Raw genomic sequence first — 18,799 nt, 5'->3', positions numbered from 1 at the left:
TATTGCATTTTGCACTCACCTTTTCCTGCTGAGATAGCATAGAAATAATAATAGCTAACGTTTTTGTGCACTTTCTATGTGCGAGGCATTGCGCCAAGCCCTACTCATGCATTTCCTCATTTAATCCTCTCTACTCTATTAAGCAGGTAAAATTATATTATTCTCATCTTAGGACTGAGAAAACTGAGACTTAACAGCAGCTACACAGTTCCTCAGGATTTAAACCTTGGCCTGTCACATTTTCAAGCCCCTGCTCCTGACTGCTTTGTGGACCATCTCTTCCACTTACTGGCACACTGGCCCTCAAAATTTTATGCACTTGGATCACACAGAAATCATCGAGAGAGGGGTAGGATGACCCAGAACCCTCCAAATGCATGCCCCTAATGTTATATTTCTCAAGTGACAAAACCAGCTCCCAAACTAATAGGAAATATATGAACCTGACTGTCTCGGGGGGAGGGAGGGTGCAGACTTGAGGTTAATCTAGCAACATCTGGGTTGCTGGAAGAAATGGCAAAATAGAACCCAGTCCTGCCAGGCTGACAGCCTCAAAGAAAGGGAGGGAGGCCAGAGTATGTAGCAGTGAGGTCCAGGAAAGTGCTCCTCCTCGGATCAGAGGATGTTAAGAAAGTATACCTAACACCTTCTTATTACCTTGTACTTTCAGCTTTGATCTGAAGGGAAGAAGTTGGTTCCGTCTCCAGACCAGATTCATTTTATGACCTGAGGCATATTCATTCAGGCAGCTGGAGTATTACATTTTCCCCGCAGCTATTTTAAAGCTAATTAATGTATCAAGCACTTTCCAGTTTTCCCATTCTTGTTCGTAACTACCCCCAAATCTTCAATTTCTAAAACGGTTTTGCTTTTGAAGTTACTTTCATTTCTTTGGGCCTACCAGAGCTTTCCTCAAATTTTTTTTTTTCATGGTGGAAATTTTATGGGAATACTGTGCTTCTCCATTTACACATTTAAATGGTCAAAAAGTATGTTGCCGGAGTTATAGGCTGAAGAAGTCCCTTACCCCAGCAGTTCTGCTATAGGAACAGGGTTATTAACCCCTCACTGACCCGAAGGCTGCATCTTAACCCGACAGGTTGGCTGAGGTACTGATTATCTCCAGGTTTTCAGAAGATAAATTCAGACATATAGGCTCATACAAGATGAGAATATTCAATAAAATTAGTGATACACTTGAATGATGTACTTTACACATTTTTTACTTTACTACCACCCATTCCCACATATGCACACGTCATAGTGAAATCAACTAAGGGTGTTTGGGGGGGAGGGTCTTCATAAGCGATATGTACCTAAGTTGACACTTCCTCCCTGACCGAACAGTGTACTTGAAGAGCGAACACATATATAGCACAACCATTCCCCTGCACTCGGAAACCCAATCTACAATTTTTATTGTCTATAAATGCCCAATGCTCTGCTAGGTGCTATTGAAGATACATATTTTTTAATGTAGGCTTTGAACCTTGCCCTCAGTGATTTAAAAACCAGGCTTTCAGTTTGCATGTAACCTCTGTGTTCAGTTACTGAGAGTGGAGCATGGAAGTCTCCTCTATGGGAGTTGGCTGATTTTTTTTTAAGACCTCAGGGATCGAGAGATCATGATAAGGAATAATAACACTTATGAAGTGTCTATTACATGACGGGCCCTTGGCATCTCTTCAATTATTTTATCTTTGCAATGTGCAAGTAAGGTTTGCATCAACCCTGCCTTACAGATGGGGAGGTGGGAAGCTTGTTCAAGGAACCACAGAGAGTCATTGAGTCGGAATTGGACTCTTGGCTCTGTCTTACTCTAAAATCCATCTTCTTTAAAGCACACTTGACATCTGACCATAAAATATAAAATTAAATAAAGTTTGGATAACTGCTTAATATGATCAATGTAGGCGGCCAAATAAACTAGAATCTAAAATAGGTATTTTGCTTTGACTAATTTGGCTTATTTAACCATCTTACAGTTACAAGTTAATTGTAAAGTCTCTAAATTACTTTAGGTTATGTGGACATAAGCCTGATGCTGTTTTATTCTGACTCTAATTATATTTAATTTCATATTCCTAATAGCTCTTGTCTAACGGGTGTCCTAGAGGATAGGGAAAGGTATATTTTCAGCTTGCCCTCGGTTGTGTATGTTCAGTAATCCTTAGAACAGGACATGTGTCCTCCTCTAAAGACACTCCATTCAGAAAAGTCAGGCTTACAGATACATTAGGAAATGATTTGCTCACAAAACAACTCTTCTCTCTTAAAGGGATTCACCACAAATTTTGTTTAATCAGTCAGACTCTCTAGTATATTTAATATTGTATTTTAATAAATGAATGTCGATGACACTTCCTTTAAGAAATATTTCTGTTGTGTTAAGTGGGGCACGTCTGTCCCTAGAATTGATCAAATGTTTGTCCTTACGTAGAGCACAAGATACTCTTTTCATGTGATCTCATTCATTCTTGTAATAATTTTCACAGCAAACAGGGACAAATGCAGAGATGAAGAGAGCCAGGGGTGTGAGTGTGTTCACCCAAGTTTATTCCAACGACCAACATTGCAAACCTTATGAAACTTTGGGAGGAAATGTAGTAATATGTTGCCCCCACTCCTTCCCCATCTCCCAAAGAAGCATTTGGGAATTAGGTAAAATTTATTCTATATATAACACATATGAAGATGTTTAAACTGTAATTGCGATTTGAAGGAAATGTTCTTCCAGCGGAACGAAGATTGACCTACTCAGGAATATTAAAATATACAGGGGTTCACATTTTTGTGATAGCATTTTATCATTTTGAAGACTTATTCTTAATAGACCCCCACATTACATTTCAGTAAAGTGGTTTCATTTTCTTTAACAACCATTAATAGCTATTAGAGGTAAAAAAAAAAAATAAGGCTTTATATAGATCATTAAAGTACACTTAAGTAATATGTAATTGACAATTAAATCAGCATGGCAATGCATTATCATAAGTTTGATAGATCTGCCTTTTCTAAAGTACCTAGAAGAAAGGGCCCTTTGTAAGACGCCCCACTACAGACTATTCTTGCTCTTTAATTGATCACAAAGAATACATTGTGTTCTTGGTACATGTATGTATGTGCTCGGTAATCATCTTTATACAAGTTTGCTTTTGTGAGGATTTTGATGCAGTGTGTGGGAGCTGAGTTCATGCTAGAAATAGTGTTCTTGGCAAGATTTGGAATTAGCAGCAGCCACCTCTAACCCTGACTCTTTTGTTATCATAATATGTAAAATAGTTGGAGCTTTCTTTCCACTCTGAAAGCCCAGCATCCCCATTCTCTTTCCTTCAACGTTCCTTCACCACTCTGAAGTGGTGAAGCATAAATGTGTGGTCATGAGGCTGGGTCCCGGTGCTACCAAATGATAGCCACACTGATGATGTGTGCCCCTCTTTCTGGGCAGCCAACGGGCATTGACCTTATCCTATCAAGCCATAGAAGAAGCATGTGGGCCATGTTTGGGAAATTAGGACTCTTACCACCCACACCACCCCCAGGAAATATGTGGACGTACCATCCAGAAATTCTGGTTAACACAGTTTATACACTGATATCGAAATATAAACACATAACTGCATTCGAGAGGGAATTCTAATCATTCCCATATTTTTCCCCAGGTGAACCTTCTAAAAACTTTAATTGATTAAGTCCCACTTTTCTTCATTTCCTTATACCTATAGCAACAATGGAATTTAGTGTCAACTTGAAGAAATATAGAATATATTCTCTGTATTTCAAGCTATGAAGAAGGGAACAAATTCAAAAGATTAATTTCCATCTAATTTGCCAGACTCTGAGATAGGTTAACGTACCGATAGAGTTCCACCCACCCCCCCCCCACTATCTTATTTAGGTATTTCATAATCTGGACATAGTCAAGTTTAATGTGAGTCTGATTAATCTTGGAAAGATTTATCTGCCTTACTACATATTCCTACTATTATTTAATTTATGGGTTTTATGGGATTTTATGTGAGATAAATGTATCACATTAAAAGTGAAAAAGCATGATGGGTGATTTTTAAGTAGTTTTAAAAATATTGAGATTAGTTACATATTGATACCCAATTAGCAGAAATTAATATTTTAATTTACCTAGGAAGGAGAAAGGAGTCTCCTATAATCAGAGTGAGTTTCTTTATGCTGTAGTATAGTTCTATGCACATGACAACTTCTGGGTGATTTTTTAAAAATTAAGTGAATTAATGAATTCAAGGAGTTTAAATCACACTGAACGTGACTAGGGCACAGCTGTACTGGGCGATTCAGCTGAACTCTCCATTCCTACCTCACTGCAGCCTGGCCAGTCTGGCTGGAAGGAACATGTGAGATAGGTTCGCAGCCAGAACCCCAGGGGCCATGCATTCCTGGTGCCATATATGAAGGGTCCATATGAGATTATTAAAGAGAGGCACTGCCCTCACAGAAGGGCCCCTGTCCTGAGGACTTTCAGCAGTAGTAGGAAGGCACAAATCCAAGGGATAACTGATGAATATGTCAAGAGAATGCTGTGGAACTGTATAAATTGCTTATTTTATGGGAAGAAGCTGAAAGTCACTGATTTTCTGAGCGTCGGCCATGGACAGACTTCTTGGCAAAGGTGATCTTTAATTTTCCAATCCCGCCATCTCAATTTGATTCTACTACTTGAAACACATTTCATGGTATTAATGAAAGAAATTAAGATTGGCAAGACTATGGAGACTCCTGACTGCAGAAACCAGGCAGCAGGGTGGCCGGTAACTTTAATGCCTCTGGTCAGTCGGCAGTGAAAAGATGCTAACACACCTAGTAGTGCCTCAAACCTCACTATTTTTTTTTTTTAAGATTTTATTTGTGTGTTCATGAGAGACACGGGGAGACAGGCAGAGACACAGGCAGAGGAAGAAGCAGGCTCCCTGCGGGCGGCCCAATGCAGGACTCGATCCCAGGACCCCGGGATGACGCCCTGGGCCGAAGGCAGACACTCAACCACTGAGCCACCCAGGCGCCCTGAAACCTCACTAATTCAAAACAGTCTCCGAAAATTGGAGAATTTCCCAAATGTAAACTATATTTATAAATATTGTACTAGGGAGGCCTGGGTGGCTCCGTGGTTGAGCATCTGCCTTGGCCCAGGGTGTGATCCCAGGGACACAGGATTGAGTTCCCCATCGGGCTCCCTGCATGGAGCCTGCTTCTCCCTCTGCCTGTGTCTCTGCCTCTCTCTCTGTGTCTCTCATGAATAAATAAATACAATCTTTAAATAAATAAATATTGTCCTAAACTAAGGCACACATATACTACTTAGCTAAATGAAGTATGTTAAATGAAAACAAATATGTCACAAGAGGGCTATATTAAATGTACTTTCTAAACTTTAAAATGGTAAGTTATGTCATTAAAATATTTTAAATTTGGGGCACCGGGGTGGCTCAGTGGTGCTTCTCCCTCTGCCCGTGTCTCTGTCTCTCTCTCTGTCTCTCACAAATAAATAAATAATATCTTTTAAAAAATTACTTTAATTTAAAAATTTCACCCAAAAAAAATTACATATTTGGTGGGATTTCTCGTTACAGTGGTGCTTTGACATATGCCCCCTGACATAATTCAAAGGTAGACTACATTAAAAGAATAATCTTCCACAACCGATTGTGTTTGTGCCAAGAATAAAGAGATGTTTTTGTTTTAGAAAATCCATTAATATAATACATCACCTCAGCAGGTCAATAAGAAAGAAAATGATCTTACACAGTAATTGAATTTAAATTAAAAAATATTTTAAGGGGATCCCTGGGTGGCTCAGCGGTTTAGCGCCTGCCTTCGGCCCAGGGCGTGATCCTGGGGTCCTGGGATCGAGTCCCACATCAGGCTCCCTGCGTGGAGCCTACTTCTCCCTCTGCCTTTGTCTCTGCCTCTCTCTCTCTTTCTGTCTCTCAGGAATAAATAAATCTTAAAAAAAAAATTTAAGAAGGCACACAATAAAATTAAACCCTAATTCCTAAGGGGGTGGGGCCTCTTAGAAAACTAGGAACTTTTAAAACTTAATAAAAGGTAAGTATTTTAAGCCAATTATTGGATGAGAAATGAGCAAGTTTGCAAATTATCATCATTCATTAAATGATGTTCTGGAAGTTCCGGTCATAGCAATAACATATGGAACTGAAATACTGATATGCTAATTAGAAACAAAGATGAAAAATGTATCATTTTGCACATGGCTTGAATATAAACATGAAAAAACAAGGTGGTCAGTGAAAACCTCTAAGAATTTAAGGAGTTTAATAAAAAATGTTTTAAATAAGCAACTTCACTAAAAATCAGTAGTAACAGATGAGAAAACTTTTTGAAGAAAATATCAAGTCCTCCCTGAGAGAGAAATAAATGAAGATTTTAGTAAATTTAAGAATTAACCAATATTTCCAGGTGGAGAGAGCAAATATTATAAAGATGTTCAATTTTCCCAAATATATCTAAGTTTTCCATTCAAATACCAATTAAAATCTCAGTGGAAATTTTTCAAATGGACATGTTTGTTCCAAACTTCAACTTAAAGTTTCCTTTGCACAGAAAGAGTAATAATGAGGGTATTTGCGATGCTGGATGATATAAAACACAGCTACCAAGTTTTCCGCTTAAAGGAATGAGATACCAACATAAGAAATGACAGAGAAACTCAGTAGCCCTGAATCTAACACATAAACACACTCATCATACCCTAAAAACCATTGGGAAAAGAAGGGATCACATAATCAATGAGGGCAAAACTGCCTGTTTGTGAAAGACAGAAAATTCAGGTTGAAACTTACTCTCTAAAATGATTCCAGATGAACCAAATAGTAAAAATAAAAATCAACAAAACACAAAGGCAAAGATTAATCTACTTTTAGGGTGAGCAAGACTTTTGATGTAAAAAATAAAATGATAAGGAAATTATTGAAATATTCAGTTATATACAAATATTAAAATTTAGTACCAGGAAAAAAAATTCCTTTTTTAAAAGAGAATTAAAGTACAGAAATATATGTAGAAATGGTACAACTCATTGAAAAATCACTAGTTTATAACAGAGGCACATGAACTGACCAAGCATAAAAGAAGACAAATGACAATTAATATTAGGAAAAGTATTTATCATCAGTAGAAAGAAATTCAAGTAAAACAGTGAAGTAACACATTTCACTCATATTTGCAAATTTAAAATTAAATATTAGTGTGTTTAGGAGAATGCTGAATCGTGTACTCTTGTCCTGTGAGGGAGTGTCAACTGTTGCAAATCTGCAAAGCAATTTGATAATATATGTTAAGAATACCCATTTCCCTTCTCTCAAAAGAAAATCAGAGATGCTCATAAACATTTATATTAAGAATTCTTGAAAACAAAAACAAAAACAAAACAAAAAAGAATTCTCATTTCAATGTTATACGTGAAAGTAAACATTGAGAAATTATTAGATGTTATAAATATCTAACCTTAGGAAAATAGTTAAATTATAGGAAATCAGTAAAATGAAATGATGTGCAGTCCTGGAACATATTTTAAAAAATCATTACTTATAGGAGAAAAGCTGCTCATATTGTGAAAAAAAAAAAACAGGATGAAAAATAATATGATCAATACAACCCAAATTTTATGTGGAACGATGAAGTATATGCATTGAAAATGACTAAAAAGAAATTAAAGTCAAAACAAAAGTCAAACAATTCTTTTTTCTTGTCAGATTTAGGTGATGATAATTTTTCCTCTTTATGCTTATATATGTTTCTGAGCAACATTGTGAACACAAATTGCTTTTATAATCATTAAAAATAATAAATGCTATTTTTTACAAGAATTACATTGTATGTCCAAATTATCACTAAATCTGAGTTAATGGCATCTAAATTAAGAACATTTTAATGGTAAAGTTTTAATAGTATAATTTTATATGCTCAGTGGGAATTCAGTATATTATATTGATAAGTTTCATTTATAGCAAGATGCTAAATATAAACTATAAAAAGGAAATTATTTTCCAGAGATTTCAGGATAAGTAATTGTTACAAGTTTTATTTCAGCCTGAAACAACCTGGAAGCAGGATTCAGTATAGTGCTCACATCACATTGACCCACCTGTTTTTCTGTGTATGTCAACATGGCTTGGGTACCAAGAGTTTGTATTATCCATAGCTTTGTACAACCGTAATAATGGCTTTGCAGAAGTTCCGGATCAAGGCTTCATTTATAGAAATGGGAGTGAAACACATTCAGGTCCTTATGCCATTTTTTGATGTGTGTGTGTGTGTGTTTGTTGGTTTGGTGTAGTGTGTGTGTGTTTTCCTATGCAGTATTCCTTTTGAAGTTCAGAGCTTAGGCAGAGAAAGCCTGAGTTTGGCGGGTATAACTTTCAAATGCTTAAAACAGCAACTTTAATCTCAAGTTATGATTGACACCAAGCAAAATGCAGACTCCCTTTGTTCTCCAAAACACAGAGGAATGCGCGTGTGTATCGGTGATGGTGGCTGTGTACGTGTGCGTGCATGTGTGTGTGTGTGTGTGCTGTTTAATGTAGGAAAAAGGTTTGAAAAGTTCAACCGCAGACACTAATGAATTTGGCATCCTTCAAGATGTGTCTCGTAAGGAGCAATTCTAATGACAGGCCTGTGACACATGCTCTAAGGGAATGTGACAACAGTCCCAATTGAGAGGACTGCTGCTGCGGAGACCTGCTTTCAGCTCCCAAGCTCTGCCCTGGGGAGAGAAGGCTGTATAGACCTCTGGTGACCAGGCTGAGAGCTTCAGAGATGGCATCACACAGGCCTTCCAATAACAACAAAAATGATCCATGGATCAAGGTGACCATACACTGCCCACATCGGATTAGATCATTACACAGAGACAAGGTTACCTGAAGGAGAAGTAGGAAAGTTGTTCTTTCTAGTAATTTTGTTTTCTGATTGTTTTTGGAGGAGGTTCGGGCTTTTTATCATTGTCGATTTCCCCAGTAGTACTACGGTGGCTAGTGGCTACAGATGGGCACAGCATCTTTGGTTGCAACCTGCCCCCAAAGATTTATGAGGGTTACAGTAGGAAAAAAAAAAAAAAGAAAGAAAGAAAAAGAAAAGAAAATGCTTTTTAAAGATGACTTGAGTCACATGGAACCTCTGTGGCCTTTTGAGCCTTTGATCATCTGAAAATAAAAGGCAGATAACTTTTGATCATACAATTGTTCATGGACCATATTATGCTTCCACTTGCTTCTAGACTCCTCTCCCCATTTCCACCTATGCTAGTTTCTACTTCCTAACACCCCTCTTCAATGCCTCTCTCCATTATAGTTCTTTGAACATTTGGTCATTTTTAAAATTTATTTTAGTATGCAATAAGCATGTATTGAACATCCACCATGTATCAGGCATCTTAGTAGGCATCAGAGATACAAAAATTATCATCATGGCCTCTAGTCTCAAGGAGCCAACACTCTCTAATTGAGGCACAGAAAAGAAAACTAAATCACTAGTCAGTTGCTACAAAAAGCTGCATATAAATGATTACACAGTATGGTGGCTTCAACAATACACATTTCTTCTCATACTTAAGGGTCTGCAGGTCAACCGCAGGCTAGCAGGTCTAGGTTGGGTAGCTCCCTTTCAGGTTGTGAGTCAGCTGTGTTTGGCTCCAGGCTGTGGGTGGGGCTCAGATCTTCTTCATTTGTGTTTGTTCTGAGGCCCAGTTGGAAGGGGCAGCAGATTCTCCCAGGCATGCTTTTCTCATGACAGGTCACAGTATAAAGACCCAAACTAAACCACATAAGGACATTTAATATAGGTCTGCTAACATCTTGACAACTGAAGCAAGTCACATTGTTAAGCCCAATGTCAACGGAGTAGGGAAATGGATTCCATCTACTCTAGTGCGTCACAAGGCAACATGGTAGAGGGAGGGCAGGAAGACTTGGCAAAATAATCTCCCACAATCAAGTATGATAAATGGTATAAGAAGTATATCCAAGGTTTCAAGGAAGCACAGAAAAATATCTTAAAGGAGGGATATATGAATCAAGAATTGACCAGGCAAGCAAAGCCAATAGGATGGATAGGTAGGTGATAAATGGAGGGATGGATGGATAGATTGATGATAGATAAATGGTAGTAGATGATAGATAGATAGATAGATAGATAGATAGATAGATAGATAGATAGATGATAGATAGATGATAGATAAAAGATGCATACATAGTTGTTACGGGGGGAAGGGGGGTTGACTTTACACAGCATGGGGAAGCACTCTCTAGGATTTTTCTGCATCTGATGATGGAACTTGACCTTCAAAGACCAAATAGTCAAGAAGGAAAAATGGATGCAAAGTAAGGGAGATCAAGAGCAGATTGGAAGCCACAGACACTGAATGTTTGTGTGCAAAGATGGACTGAGATGTGTGTCAGTTCTTGTCGCATTTGCATTGGGGACCTTGATGATAGAGGTAAACGTACACCTGGCCCAGAGCTCAGGGAGGATCTGGAGAAGGCAGAGCAGGTGCGGGCTCAGCTGCCACTTCACACCAAGGAGGCAGGTCAGCACATCAGCAAAAATGTGTGCGAGCTACAGAATGACTCTTGCTTCCCTTCTGTCCTTCACATCTCCCTATGGCTCACCCTAACCAGAAACATTAAAAGAATAAGAAATAAAAGGAGGTGGAGGAGGAGGAGGAGGGAGAGGAGGAAGAAAATTGAAAACCTGGGACATGTAGCTGAGCATAGCCTAGTCGATACATTACACAGCCAACACAAGGGAAATCTAATCCAACTACTAGAAAGAGTAAATTAGAAAATGCTTCCTGGGAAGGTGATATTTGAACCAAATCTTTAAGGGTTAAGCAGGCATTAACCAGGAAGGAGGAATAACCATTTAGGCAGGTACAATGCATGAGAGAGGCTGAGACTCAAGAATATGGAAGGTCCTGGCATGGAAGCACGGTAGCCAACGCCTGCAAGAACACGTCGTAGCCAAAGTTGGGTTTCCCTTGCAGCAGCAAAGGAGAATGCACACCAGGGGTGTGATGGCACGTCTCAGGGAAAGAGCTGAAAGTGGCTGGTTATAAAAAAAAATAGAAGTTGTGCACATGCCAAGGAGGTTTAGGGACGAAGGAGTCAGTTCTCATTGGCTGTTTTTGAGACATGTTAGCATTGTTACAGACTGAATCATTCTCCACGCACCCCCACCCCCCCATCCATGTGCTGAAGTCCTAACACCCAGGACGTCAGAACGTGACTGCATTTGAAGATAGGGCTTTAGAGTAGGTGACAGAGGTTAACAAGGTCCTAAGGGTTAGATCCAGTAGAACTGGTGTCAGAAGAAGAGAAAGCAACACCAGGGATGGAAAGCCACGTGAGGGCACTGAGGGAAGGTGGCTATAAGCTAAGGAGATGGGTGTCTGGAGAAACCAAGCCTACCAACACCTTGGTCATGGACTTCCAACCTCTGGAAGAACTGGGAGAAAACAGATTTGTGCTGTGCAAGCACCCCACCCCCACCCCCCAGTCTGTGGTATTTTGTTACAGCAGCTCCCACAGACTAATACAGCTACCCCGGGAGCTTTCGTCTAGAAAACAGGAACATGAGAGCAGAGCTAGTAAAGAAGCAGTTGGAAGAAGGGGTATGTCATTATATTTTGCAGTTGCAATGTCTTTGTCTTTCTCTTGTTCCACGTGGTCTCCAAGTCTGGATATTTTTATATCCTGTGAGAGTTGTTTGTGTTTAGTTGGGAACATCACGGCCTACCTGTCAGCTACCAGCTGCCGGAGCCGATCTCCGCCTTCCCATTGGCATATGCAGAGAGCGGTCTCACTCACTGATCCAGAAATTACACGGAGCCTCCAGTGCTTATTTTGTTGAATCCAGATGCCTTTGCTCGGTTTCCCCAGATTCCCAGCCTGGCCTTGCGCTTCCGAGTTTCTGTTCTTCCCTCACGTTCCCCAACACTTGTGCTGTTCTCCCCAGACTTTCCCTTCGCCCGCACCCACAGACTGTCCTCACACTGGTCTCCCCTGCTGGGGGTGTCCCCAGCACATCCTCCCCCAGAGCCAACATACCTCCCCAGATCCTCCAGGAAGGACTCTCCCATTACTCTAGCCACGTCTTGCCATGTCTCCTTCCTTCGAACGCCTAGGAAACATCACAGCAGTAGGCCCTGTATTGTGCTTTGCTCCCCTGTCTCCCCTGTGTCTCTAACAGCACTGTCCAATCCCCGAGGGCAGGGGCCCTTTTTAGAAGCTCTTTTGAATTCAGTTGTAGGTAATTACATCATAGTCCTCCAGATACCAAGAGGTGTGGTTGGCTTATTACATGATAGTTTTGTTTCCTTTGTAAACTGGGACCATATTATGACATCGTCACATCTCCTCTGCTGCCGGGATGGTGTCCTTGACTTAACTCCTGTAGTCCGCCAGCCAGCCAGCCGGCAAGTATTTTTGAGGGACTATTTTTGTGCCCAGCACATGATGTTTAAGCCAAGTCCTGAAGGATACGCAGAAATAAACCTGGTGAGGGGGTGGGAGCCCTGGAGAGTTTTGTGCATGTGGGCAGCCACGAAGCCTAGAGCGGAGGCCACGAAACCTGTGTGTGATGGCCTGAAACAAGTGGCCAGTGTGAAGGGTGTGATGCCCCAGCCCAGAAGACCTCGACGTGAGCCTGGAGATGGGGGTGGGTCTTGTGACTCGTGTCGCATGGCCTGGACTTCATTGTCAGGGTGGAGAAAGCAGGGAGCCTCTGATGAGTGCTGGGGGGGTGGGGGGCAACAGGGAGCACTTTGCAGGAGCAGAGACATAACAGCTGATACGTGTGGTGTGGTTCAGAGCCAGTGAGACTGGAGGGAGAAAAGGTCCCTAGAAACTGGTAGCCTGGGGCACCCGGTGGCTCAGTGGCTGAGCATCCACCTTTGGCTCAAGTCAGATCCCGGGGTCCCGGGATTGAGTCCCACATCAGGCTTCCAGCAGGGAGCCTGCTTCTCCCTCTGCCTGTGTCTCTGCCTCTCTCGCTGTATCGCTCATGAATAAATACATAAAACCTTTCAAAAAAAAAAAAAAAAAAAGGAAAGAAAAGAAACTGGTAGCCTGAATTCTGAATTCGGGTCATGCAGATGGTGAAAAGTAGGTGAGTTCTTGAGAAAGTTCTGTTCAACGGACTGTCACTGTCTCAGGCAATTTTTACTTTCAAGCATTACCAGTTCCTAGGTATTTATATTCACCAAATCCTACTTTGGTTATGGAATTAAAAGCAAGTTCTAGATTTAAAAAAAAAAAAAAGAGGGGGGTTGGAGAGGTGTTTACTGGTTGCCCCGGGTGCCGGTTGTATGGCTGTCCTCACTCTGTCAACATCAGGGAGCTGAATGCTCCGGGCGACGTTTCTCTAAGAATACGATGCTTCGCTCAAAATGGGGCAGCCCAGCGGTTTAGCACCACCTTCAGCCCGGGGCAGGATCCTGAAGACCCGGGATCGAGTCCCACGTTAGGCTCCCTGCATGGAGCCTGCTTCTCCCTCTGCCTGTGTCTCTGCCTCTCTCTCTCTCTCTCTCTCTGTCTCTCATGAATAAATAAAATCTTAAAAAAAAAAAAGTGTCAAATGATTGACCTCAGATATGTCATCCAAGTCTAGTTTTATAGTTCCTTCTAACTTTTGGCATCCTTACCTGGCGAAGTTTCATAGACACCTTCCAAGAACGACTTCTGCTGTTGGCGTTTTCCAGCTACTGGTCCCAACTGGCCCGTTGGAAGGGGACGACCGTGATCTGCCCCTGGTGCTGTCCTGTTCCGTAAGCTGGATGCAGCCCCGGCCCCCCAGCCTCCCTGTTTGGGCAGTTGGGGCCTTAAAGCAGGTGGTGAGGAACAGCACGGAGGCACCCCTTGATTCTGGCCCAGGCGTCAGGGGCACAGCTGAAGGTCCAGAGTCAGGCCCGAGTGAGCAGGGCTTTCCTGGGATCTCAGACAGCCTGGCCTCGGCTCCCTGTCTCACGTGGGCGTGGACGTGGCCTGCCTCCTTTTCTTTTTTTTTAAGATTTTATTTATTTATTCATGAGAGATACAGAGAGGCAGAGACACAGGCAGAGGGAGACGCAGGCTCCCACCTGTGGGAGCCAGACATGGGACTCGACCCTGGGACCCCAGGATCAGGCCCTGGGCCGAAGCCGGTGCTAAACCACTGAGCCACCCAGGCTGCCCTCCTTTTCAAACTAGACCTCTCACCAGAATTCCCAGCTGATTCTCGGAGCTTCCAACACGTTCCCGCCCCTCATGTGGACTGTCCAGCCCTCTCCTGTGGCGCCCACACAAAACTCGTGACCTCAGGGGCAGCAAGGTGCCTGCAGAGCCCGGAGCACCTGTGCCCCCCCCCAGCGAAGCTGGAGGCCTTGAGCCCCGTGGCCGCTTTTCTCTTTCGCTGGGGCCTCGGGCTGTGCTTCTTCCTCCTTCGTCTTTCACTGGCCCTGGGCTTTGGGTGTCCCCCTCCTTGTTTTGGCCCCAGAGTGCCCCTCCTGGCTGATGTCACCCTCGGCCGCAGGTAGTTCTAACCCTGGCGCAGGCATCTCAAGTTCAGCGGCTTTCTCCGTGGCCCCCCGGCCTTCCTGGCAACCCCGCTGTGCCCCCACCTTTCCGGGGCTCCCCCCAGGCCGGCAGAGTGATCACCTGCTAAACCCACGGGTTAGCACCCTCAGGACTCTCTCCCCACCTCCGTTTTCTCCCTTGCGCCCCTACAGTTGTCCAGGTAGCGGTTCTACCCATAGACTATCTTTCAGCCCCTTCTAGACACCGTGGCCAGGGGGACCTGCCGGGCCCCCATCTGTCGGCCCCCTGCCCCCGTCCCCTACCCCGGGTGGTGTGTGCAGCTGCTGAGGCCCATGAGCTGCAGCCCCTACTAGGGGAGTGAGCTACTCTGACTTGGGGTCCCCGATGCCCGTGCCCAGGCCTACCTTGTCGCTTACCTGTACGGTGGCTTCCCGACTGCGCTTCCCGACTTCAGGCTTGTCTGCATTCCTGCTTTAGTCTCCATTCCCCAGCAGTCACCGTCTAGGGCCAGAGATGCTGTAAAATCTTTCGTGGCTTCCTACTGCCAGTTTCCAATAGGGAATGCAGTGTCCTTCCTTCTTTCCTCAGCTGCAGGCTACTTCTCTCTCAGCTCTATCATCCCTTTGGCCTCTAGAAACTTCCCTCTGGGGACGCCTGGGTAGTTCAGTGGTTAGGCGCATCTACCTTCAGCCCAGGGCATGATCCTGGAGTCCTGGGATCAAGTCCTGCCTCGGGCTCCCTGCAGGGAGCCTGCTTCTCCCTCTGCCTGTGTCTCTACTTCTCCCTTTCTGTGTCTCTCATGAATAAATAAATAAAATCTCTAAAAAAAAAAAAAAAAGAACAACTTCCCTTTGAAGACCATGACTCAGTCATGTTCTTAGAACATTTACTATATGTAGCATAACAACATTAATATACATATGATATATACAAGTTATATATAATATTAATATGATCAAAATAGGTAACTATATTTAATGTGATGTGCATATATATAATGTGATATGTGTACACAGGAACATATATGTACATATATATGTATAGGAACAGGAAAGTCAAAGTAATGTTTCATGTCAGGCCCTGCCACATAAATCAAATAAATCAAAATCATAATTAAATCAAAATCAAATTAATGCACTTTTAAAAGTGAGGATACATCTCCTGAGGAGCTGACTTAAGGAAATGTGTGTTTTGTTTTGTTTCTAATAGCAGGTGGAGGGTGGAAGTGATAGGAGGGTAAGTTGCTGTAGACCTCGGGGACCCCAGTGACTGACAGCCATGTGGTGCAAGACTTCTCTGGCACAAAGGAGCATTCGCCAACTCCTGGTGCTATGGCGCAGTTAACTAGAGAGTTAAGTACACGCTGTAGATCTCCTCCTGAAACTGAATGAAACCAAAGGTTGGCTGGCCTCTGATTCTTATTCCTTGCCCATTAAGAACACTTACTCTTTCCAGGGCATCACAAAAAAAATCCTGTAATTCTCATTGCTCTCAATTCTGTAAGTTTTGTCCATGCATCTCATCGTCAATGCCCAGTCCTACCTGCTTGCAGCTTACCAACTCCCAAACTTCAGCATTATGGAAAGTAAAGGGGGAAATATATCTGTTTATCACTTCATTTTATTTTTTTTAAGATTTTATATATTTATTCGTGAAAGACACAGAGAGAGGCAGAGACATAGGCAGAGAGAGGGGCAGGCTTCCTGAGGGGAGCCCGATGTCGGACTCAATCCCGGGACTCCAGGATCATTCCCTGAGCCGAAGGCAGATGCTCAACCACTGAGCCCCGCAGGTGTCCCTGTTTATCACTTTATTTTCTATGCACCCATATAGATGATTAAGTTAAAAAATGATTAAAACAGCAAGCTTATCATTCCATCTCAGTGAGTCTACACCATACTTAAAGCCAGGAACCGACCTTCCTAATCTTTGTGTCCTCAGAGATTCGAGCCACAGTTTCCATAGTTGAGCACGGAAAGTGCTTCACAAATTGTGTCACGTAGCTGTGAGCTACTGAGATCAGGTCACTTAACAAGAAGAATGTGCCTCACAGAGAAATCCAGCCATTGAACAAATGTTTATTAAGTGTCTACCATATGCCACACATTGTTCTGAAGTGGTGATAAAAATGGGGTAAGTTCCTCTCTCATGTGACTCAGGTTCACATGCAGGAAACAGATAATAAACAAGTAAACAAGCATATGGTTTAATTTCAGAGTTATATATAAAGAAATGTAACATTTAAAGCACCTGCATATTCTGTAAGAGCTGTGAATGTGTTGTGGGGGTTTCAGGACCACTTTCCTGGACCATCTGAGTTTCTCTTTCAACTGTGTGGTAGGGCCACGTGAATCCCCACCTTGGCCTCACCTTCCTGTGAGGAGGCCTTGTCTGCTCCCCCAACAGCCTTCCTTATACTTGTGCCATTTTTTTCCTTCGGTTTCTCTAGGATCAAAACTACTAAGCAGGAGGGATCCCCAAATGCACCAGATCCTACATGTCCATTGAGCGCTCATCGACAAGGGTCAAATTACACAACCTCTCCGACACGGCCATTTGAACAAGCAGAAAGGCAGCTGTGTGCACTGTGTGTCTTAAAAATAGCAATAAACTGGGCCCGTTTTCCATGCAAATGTTAATGCCTAACTTATGTGTGGTCACCTGTGGCCTTCTCAAGATTTCCCATCTGCCCAAGAGTGGTCCTTGACAAAACATTCAGCTGAAAATCACTGCTCCGTTGTAAACATGTTGTTTGCTAAGTCATAAGAGTTCATGAACCAAAGTTAGTTATTTTATCAACTAAGTAGCCTATGTTTTCCACGGGAATTCCTTTATTTTCTCAGGCTTGTCTTCAACAGACCTTTTGCTACCTACACAGAGATAGTTCTTGAGACCCGCTTCCTGGTGTCTGCCTTTATAGCTCTTTCCTTTATAACAAGCAGTCATTATTACTCTTTATAATACCTCTTAAATTTATCTAGTGCATATTTTCAAGTGGCTTCTTGGAGCTCTAAGTACTTTATGGTTTATTATTTATATCTACTTATTGATAAATATCACACTTTATAATTTTAAGGGGCTTTCCAATTTTCTCTCTAATTACTTATCCCCATGCCCCACTCATCCCAGTAAACATCTCCATTTTGAAGCGAATAAGGAGTCCCATAGCTGGTAGAAGGAATGTTTGTTTAGAACTTAGGGGCCTCGGGCTTGCTAGGGACAGTGGCCTCCTGCTTCTCAAGTCTGACTTAGAGGTAACATTTGAGTGCTCCAGTGACAAGAACTCATGTTACATGGATCCTCGGATCACCATCAAACCCTTCCTTGACTAACGCTGCCAGGTTTTAATTTAAACCAACTGTCAGTTTTATGTTTCAGGTAGTGATTTGTGATACCTATGTCCTTTTGGCTTTGGAGGGTTTTCCCCTCAAGGCAAAAGAGAGCCCTGGAGTCTGAGAGAAGAGGATTGTTCCATAGTCCACTCATCCAGGCTCCTTTCTGGAATGCTGCTCTGGGCTTGCTCCTATGAGTCTACTTCACTACTTTGCCTCCATTTTGACCATAGAGACCTTTCCTGGGAGGCTGATGAGGCTGCTCAGAGAAACTCTGTGCCTTCAGCTTGATATCAGCTCTGGAGAGAAATGTATCCATTTGCACACAGATGTGCCAACTTTATTGAGCACTTACTGTGTGCCACTCACTGAGTATACTAGGAATCCATCTCTTATAGATCTCGGCCATTGCTTTATATTTACCTCATTCATGTGTTCTGTCTATGTTCTTTTTGTCTTTTGTAGCAATGTGATTTCTTTTTTGGTTTGTTTGTTTTAAGATTTTCTTTATCTATGAGAGACACAGAGAGAGAGAGGCAGAGACACAGGCAGAGGGAGAAGCAGGCTTCCTACAGGGAGCCCGATGTGGAACTCAATCCCAGGACCCCAGGATCATGAATTGAGCCAAAGGCAGACACTCAACCACTGAGCCACCCAGGTGCCCTGCAATGTGATTTCTTATTTAAACCTGGCAGTTCTTTGTATCTGCTATGGCTTGAATGTTTGTGTCTTCCAAAATTCATTTATTGAAATCCTAATGCCCAATGTGATAGTAATAGGGGATGGCGTCTTTGGAAAGTGATGAGGTCATGAGACTAGAGCCTTCAGGCATAAGGTTAGTGTTCTTATAAAAGAGACCCCCTCCCCCAAGAGATCCTCTGCTCCTTTCACCATCTAAGGACATAG

At 42.5% G+C, this 18,799-nt stretch overlaps 1 protein-coding gene and 2 long non-coding RNA genes across 5 annotated transcripts in view; 2 read left to right on the top strand and 1 right to left on the bottom strand.

The window, feature by feature from the left end:
* CELF2 (CUGBP Elav-like family member 2) overlaps nucleotides 1-18,799 on the top strand; it is an 815,242-nt gene that overhangs the window by 470,376 nt on the left and 326,067 nt on the right. The window lies entirely within an intron of this gene.
* Nucleotides 7,141-12,335, bottom strand: LOC140633384 (uncharacterized). Its single transcript, XR_012030987.1, has 3 exons — nucleotides 12,096-12,335; nucleotides 8,913-9,194; nucleotides 7,141-7,302 (listed from the first exon to the last, which is right to left on the bottom strand). It is a non-coding gene; the product is annotated as an uncharacterized lncRNA (long non-coding RNA).
* On the top strand, nucleotides 12,418-17,194 carry LOC140633385 (uncharacterized). Its single transcript, XR_012030988.1, has 2 exons — nucleotides 12,418-12,705; nucleotides 17,011-17,194. It is a non-coding gene; the product is annotated as an uncharacterized lncRNA (long non-coding RNA).

This window comes from Canis lupus, chromosome 5 (assembly GCF_048164855.1).
Source record: "Canis lupus baileyi chromosome 5, mCanLup2.hap1, whole genome shotgun sequence".
NCBI lineage: Eukaryota > Metazoa > Chordata > Mammalia > Carnivora > Canidae > Canis > Canis lupus.
The sequence above is the reverse complement of the archived record's forward strand: the minus strand, read 5'-3'. Positions and strand labels throughout refer to the sequence as shown.